Genomic DNA, 7314 nt, shown 5'->3' with positions numbered 1-7314 from the left:
GTCAATCAAGCCAGCCACGCCCCTTGCCCCGCAACATGTTGATGATGTTTTAAAAATTCAGTATTGATTTATTTTCAGATTGGCCACCTGCTCTCTGGATCTGACCATGAAAACTAATAAGAAAACAATCCTGAGCTGTAGGAATGCAGTATTTGGTGATCTGTGATCACTTCTTTTCCAGTTCCAGTCTATGGGAGCCAGGGCTTTGTGGAGCCAGCAGCTAGCGGACGTAGTGATGCTGCAGGTTTATGACACTTCCAGGTTGGCTTCATTTTTCAGGGCCGGTTGCTACGTCCATCTTTTATACAGTCTGTGGTTTCACCTGGAAAAAGACAGTTTTATGCATCTAGTGTATGTTTAGATGCGCCCAGCAACAGCTGTGTTAAAGGCCAACGGGCTGACTGGAGGTTGTGGTGCTGCAGGGTGAACCCTAACCAGCACGCTTTCCAGCAAACAAGAAGGCTTTAAAAGGACAGATTAATTTATAAACTTTATGCAAAACACACGGCTTTATGCAAGGACAACATAAAAATAGGATTTAAAACAGTCAAACAAAATGAAGAAGATCAACAATAAGCTCAAACAGAATCAGAGTGAAATCAAACTGTGCAGAATAAATGAGCAGACTGTAGCTTCAGTGAGGTCAGGTCTCGGCTGAAGAACAAACATGCCTTCAGTGTGCTGTTCACCTCGTTTTTAACCACATTAGGATCGTTTGAGGGTGGGAATGGAGAGTTTAACACCTTTACAGTGTTCACAGCCAATATTTAACATAAGATGGAACTTTATTGATCTCTACTTGGTTCCCAAAGGTTCTGCTGGTGAAGCCATTGCTCATGTTTCACGCTGTCTGGATCCATCCATATGAATCCTGGTTAGATGTGTGCTGGCTGGAGCCCCTTACGCTGAATACGTGACGGTTTGATGCTGACTGATGTCACAATCATGCAGACACATCATGTATGTGACTCCAGTGTTCTTTACACTCAGGCCTGTGTGATCCTGAGCCCAGCCTGTTGTCTGTTTGCTCAGTCAGGTTTCAACACACTCAGTGGACACACACCAGCCCAGGCTGCTGGGTGCTACCTGCCTGCTGTTAGTCAAACAGCATTCCCATGAGGAACTCAACACGGGCCTGCTGCATCTCCGTCTGAAGAATCTGCAGGAAAACTACCTGCAAAAATGACCCAGAACCGACCCAGACTGCACGTATATATATCCAGCACAGCACCTGCAAACCCTGATGTGCAGCTTCTAGAACGTGGCTTTTCAAAATAAATGACCAGAAGAGCAACAGACCTTTAGTTTTCTGTTTGTATAACAGTGGTGCAGTGTGAGGACAATCCTTCAGGGGAGTCCGAGCTGCTCCGGGTCAGCGCTCCGAGTCGTCTCTCAGGTCAGAGCAGCGCCTCACTGGCAGCAGGAGCAACGTGCTCGGTCCAGAGTCTGGACAGGAAACGTGACGGCATGAATACAGGCATACATGAAGCAGGTCTTCTTGTGCCTGGGCCCGCCGTGTCCGTCGCTCGTTTTGGTTCGCTGATTGGCTGGAACTGACACACCCAGAGTTCTCTGACCAGTCGGTGCCGTGTGCTCCATCTGGGCCCTCCAGCGAGGGGCTCGGATCCTTTCTGTGGGCGCTACCTTTCACGGCCTTGTGTGGTTCATCTGCTCGTAGGTTCATCCAGAGAGCTCTGAGTCATCACACAGAACAACAGGCAGAACATGCTGGTTGACTCACTGATGTGAAACTGTTGGAACCGTTCATATGGCTCTTCCAGGATGTTCAGCAACCACTGCTGACTTCTTATCTTCTCCAGTGTGAATATTTGCTGCTTTGCTTTATGGACACTTTGATTTCCTGTTGTGTAGAACATATTGTTAACATTGTGATTTTATGGGTGTGTGTCCTGGATAGGTGTCCATCCATGTTGTGGTCATAAACGGACTCGGTGAACATTTTGGTCTCTTACTTGGTCTAAACAAGTGACCTGAAGGTGTCGTCCAGGCTGTAGGCTCTATGACAGGCGTTCTTCTCCATGTAGGAACATTTAATTGGTTTAGTAATCAATTCAGTTCGACTGAGCAGCAGTGCTTTACTGGACTGGAGGTGACAGTCCTTAAAATGACGTAGAAGTTATAAAATCTGCAGGTCTGACTAATGAAGATTTAATTCACCACAACTCAAAGCTACAAATGTTGTTTTTCTCATGGAAATGCTCTCCTGGTCAGTTCTGTCACACTCTGAGCTCAAAGAACAAACTGAAGCATGTTTTGGCCCAGAGTTTGTCCAGACACAGAACCAGATGGACAGACAATGACTCAGCGGTTTTTCAAGCTGTGAACAAGCTCTTTTTTTGGATCAACCTAAAACTTATTCATTTGCTTCCCACCATGAAGCGCCGGGGCTTTCCAGTCCACATGTATCTGGCCCCTGTTCCAAGGCCGGCCGAGGAATGAAGTGCAAACCCAAGCGTTTGGCTCCAACCTGCAGCCAAATAAATCACATATTTGCTGGGCAGCCTCTCCTGAAGCGGCGCTGTTCTCCCGTAAACATGCAGCCATCCTGACGGCCACAGAGCACGCTCAGAGAGTCGGGTGACGGCGAAAGGGGTGTGTTTGTGTGCCATGGAAAACATGCCAGTTTAGACGCTGTTAAAGACCGTAAACGGGCCTGTGTGTGCAACAGAAGCACCAGGCAGCAGCGTTCAGGACTTGATGATTGACAGCCTGCAGAACATGAGGAGTACATCAGCAGGTGTGGACCACAGCTGGTCTGTTGGTTTCTTCTCGGTGAGGTGCTGCTGCTGCCGGGGAGGGAAGGGTTAACAGCAGGAGCTCCACACAGCACTGACAGCAGTGACACTAACCCTGTGAAAGCAGCAGTTTCACTTCTTCTGCAGCTCTGCAGGATCTTTTCCTGAAGCCCTGATGATGTCATCTTGGTGATGACAACTCTGATTTGGAAACGCCCCCTTTTTAAAAAAACTGTGTTACAAAGTCAGGATGTTAAGTTTTCAAAATGAGGGCGTTTAGCAGCATCAGTCATCTGCATGTCTGGTTTAAAAATGAACCCAAAACAGGTTTTAAACGAAGCAGTTAGAGGGCTGCAGGTGGATCAGTGGTTAGCACCACCGCCTCGCAGCTAGAAGGTCTCCGGTTGGCGTCCCGGTGAGGACACCCGGGATCTTCCTGCGTGGAGTCTCCATGTTCTCCCCGTGCAGCGTGGGTTCTCTCCGGGTTCTCCGGCTTCCTCCCACAGTCCAGAAACATGCTGAGGTTAATTGGTGATTGTAAATTGTCCGTAGGTGTGAATGTGAGTGTGCTTGGTTGTCTGTCTCTAAGTGTAGCCCTGTGATAGACTGGTTACCTGTCCAGGTGAACCTGCCTTCACCCTGAGTCAGCTGGGATAGGCTCCGCCCCCCATGACCCTGGTGAGGATGAAGGTGTAGAGATGATGGATGTGAAGCTGTTGTGTAGTGACTCAGCTGCAACCAACAGTCATGCGATAGAAATGAAGGAGCTGTTGGTTGAAGTGCAGGCTGTGTTCAGACGGAGCAGAGAGGAGACGAGGACCAAAGGACGTGAAACATGTCAGAAGTAGAACATGAGCTGTTTCAGTCCGGCTGACACGTGTTGGAAGTCTGTGCTGTACAGACGTCAGAATGGCATCAGGCAGTTTTAAAAGAGAAAACTATAGTTGGTTATTTTACAAACATTGAAAACACTTGAAATGAACCTTTTGTTTTATCCAGGTGGCTCTTCATGCTACTCACAGGTTTAATGAGCTTCCACACTGGTCTGCTGTCTGTTTGCTTCAACGCTGCCTGGAGCAGAACACAGAGCCACCACTTTCAGTTTAGATTTGGTTCATTTTGCTGAAGGAAAATCCAACAGTTCTTTCTGATGAATGTTGTAATTTTCGCAAGATTTGACAGACAGCGTGCCTTTAACCCCACTGGCAGGTCTTTGGGGTTCTGGGGTTCTGGGGCTAAGACCCTGATTCTGAGGCGGTGCTCACTCTGGGTTATTTAAGGACCAGACCAGCTCCATGTGTTAGTGGACTGGAATGCATTGTACCATCACAGACGCTCCGATAGCAGCAGCAGCCTTGGTGGCTCGTTCTTTCATTATCATAGTTTTATGTTGCTGTGAGGGAAACAGGGGAAATCAGGCTGTGCTTCTCAGCTAAAGGAAGCCGAGTGTGCCAATAAAGGCAGCACATCTGGAACCGTTTACACCACAAACCGATGGTATCGACCCGTCTACCAGTACGTTTAGTTTCACTGCATTGGACCCTGAATGCAGGCTTATCCGATGATCAACTCAGCCAACAAAACGGAGCAGAGCCATTAATTGTTGGGTCTTAGTCCGTTGCATCACGCTGAGGAAAACACTCAGACTGGAGGCGTCCACACAGGCAAAGCAGCAGAGGGGCTTCCAGCGCTGAGGGGAGGGCGTCTGCTCCCACATAACCCCACTGCTGCTCACCACAGGCCTGATGGCCACAGGAAACGCTGGTAAAGGCGGCTCACGGCTAGCGATCCTTTTCCTGCGATATCACGTGGAGCTGGCGTGCTTTAGCTTAATTGGCCCGACTTCACCGAAGGAAAACACGGAGTGACAAACTAAATAAACCGTTTTCTGGCTCAGGCAGCGTTATGTCTGCACAAGCTCTAGCACACGACGGCGAACGGCTTCCTCACTGCAAGATGCTCATGATAGCACTTGACGTTAAAGGCCAAGGGTCTTTGTGAAGCCTTTCTCTTCCCAGCTTTACTGTGAATCAACACTTTAACGCCATGTGCTGTTTCACATTATCACATGTTTAGTGGGCAAATTGAGCCCAAACAGACAGCGTTCACTTTGCTAGAAACGAGCCCTGAAGCTGCATGTTTGCTCTCAGTCTCTTTCGTATCTGATGTTCTTCATCTTCTCTGTGCATGTTCTCGTTCCACAGTGGGGCCAACACACTGAGGTGATGCTTCTGTCTGCATAAGGCCATGAGTCTGACAGACGAGGCCACAGTCTGGTGGCTTGGTAAGGTACTGAAACAGAGCTGCTGTTAAAGGTGGAATTTATGATTCTAATTCAACAGTTTGTCAAATCCAGTGAATGTCTTGTCATGGAAGTGGACTTGGGGACAGCCTAGCAGCGTGTCTTTAGATCCAGTGACCTGTGGGGTTCAGGCTGCACTGGGCTGATGGGATCGGTTCTGACCTGTGGGCACACGGTGGTCGAAGCTTGTCTTATTTTTGGCCATTTCAGACCTATGAGCTGAGGACCACGTGGTTGAGCGGGTTGTTAGCTGATAGAACTAAGGTGTCCCTGGGTAGGACACCCAACCCAAAGCTGGTCCCCGTAGACGGCAGGCATCCTGCGTGGCGCTACGGTCGCCACTGCTGTGTGGGTGACTTACATAACATATTGTAAAGCCTGATGGAGAATGAGAATCCGGCTGTGTTTAATACAGCGTATGTGAGAAAGGAGAGGGGCAGGAAAGCAAATGGATGTAAAGGGCTAACAGCAGCTGATATTAGGGCATCTTTTAAGGGCAGTGGCAGCAAAGGGATGGTAACTCTGGCACATGCTAATCATATAAATATGCTAACTATCATGACCGTCCATGATGGTCCAGAATTGCAGACCTGAATGTTCATAGCAGTGCTGTGCCGAGTCAGAAAGGCCTCTGAAGGGAGCATTAAACAGCTGAACACATCTTTTTTGTTCTTGCTGTTGTGTTTGTATTTGAATTTAAAAGTGAAAGCTGCCTGCACTACGTAAATGTGAACAAATTTAACTTGAAGCCATGTCCCAGTCGACGCCAGTCTGTTTTTCTGTCCACCACTTCGGTCCCAACTGAAACATCTCAACAACTATTGAACAGATTGTCAGAGACATTCACGGTCCCCAGAGGATGGATCCCAGTGACTTCACAGTCTTGTAATGCCACCAGCATGTTTTCTTATCCATTTGATTGGATTAGAAATGGGTTTTAGTTAAGTTTGCTGCTAAATTCAGCCAGTTTGGTTGCCTCCTGTCCGTCACTCACCTGTGCCAGTCGGACGACGCCAAGAACTCAAAAGTGAGAAGGCAAAACTATTTTCTTGAAAAACTTAAATGCGGCTTTCCAGCTTCATTGAAGGGATGAAGACGATCTGTTGTTCGTGTCCGGTTGCTCTGCTGCCAGACATTGGAGTTGCAGCTTCGACCCAAAGAAACATTCAGAGGTGGTGGTGAGAGCACAAACAGCTCGTCACCGCATTAAATAACTGGTTCCAGCAGGAATCAGACGCTCTGCTTGTTTCACTGGAGGAAGTGCTGCAGACAGCGTTGACTGATGGATAACATTTACTGTGTGCACCATATGCATGCTGCGACGGGGAAGGCATACACAGTTCTGCCTCATCGCATCAGAACCATTAGCCTTCCTGCCCCGCAGCTGTTGCCAGGATTTAGTCAGCATCTTCTCGTGTCATGACATCATGTATCTACAGTCAGGAGCCGCATCTGTTCGTGACTAAAGTCTGTCACAAGCCAAACTCTGAAAAGTGCACTTCACAAGGACAGAAAGCAGATCCAGTGTTTAAGATGCAGCTCTGTTAGCGATTTACAGATTAGCTCAGGCACATGCATCAAACCTGGAAGAGTCAGGGGTGCAGTCTGGATAAGTTTATTTTCTCCTGAATGTCTCAGGTCTTCCTCTGATTGTCTCATAGTTGGGAGGAAATGTATTGCATTTAACCCAATAGTAAGAAGAACACAACCTCAATGAGATGTACAATAAGAACAATGTTGTTGTGCTGACTAAAAAAAAAGTAAAGCTGACAGTTTACCACGTGAATGTAAGGATTTCAGAACTGACCATCTGCTGAGGTATCACTCTTGTACTAAAATTCATAGTAGTTAGTTTCTCTGGTTCTTACAAAATGCTCCAAGGAAAAGACAAGAAACCAAAGTTACCTGGAGCAGATGTCAGACACCTCCAGCTCTTCAGGACCAGAGACAGAAGGAAGACCACTGCTGATCTTCAGCCAGAGATGCTTCTAGACCAGAGTCTGAGAAGGTCTCCAGAGTGACCATATGAGACGACTGATGGAACAAGGCTTAGAGGGAAGAAGAGCTGCTGAGAAGCTTTACTGAGGCCTGCAAACATCCAGAAACACCTCAGGTTTGCCAGCGAGCACAAACACTGGACTGTAGATGACTGAAGAAGGTCCTCTGGACAGACGAGTCCGAGTCGGAACTCTTTGGTCAGCATCGTCGTGTTCATGTCCACAGAAAAGCTGGAGAACGTTTTGATGCCAGATGTAC

This window comes from Stegastes partitus, unplaced genomic scaffold, assembly GCF_000690725.1.
Source record: "Stegastes partitus isolate 25-593 unplaced genomic scaffold, Stegastes_partitus-1.0.2 Scaffold348, whole genome shotgun sequence".
Taxonomy (NCBI): Eukaryota; Metazoa; Chordata; class Actinopteri; family Pomacentridae; genus Stegastes; species Stegastes partitus.
The sequence above is the reverse complement of the archived record's forward strand: the minus strand, read 5'-3'. Positions refer to the sequence as shown.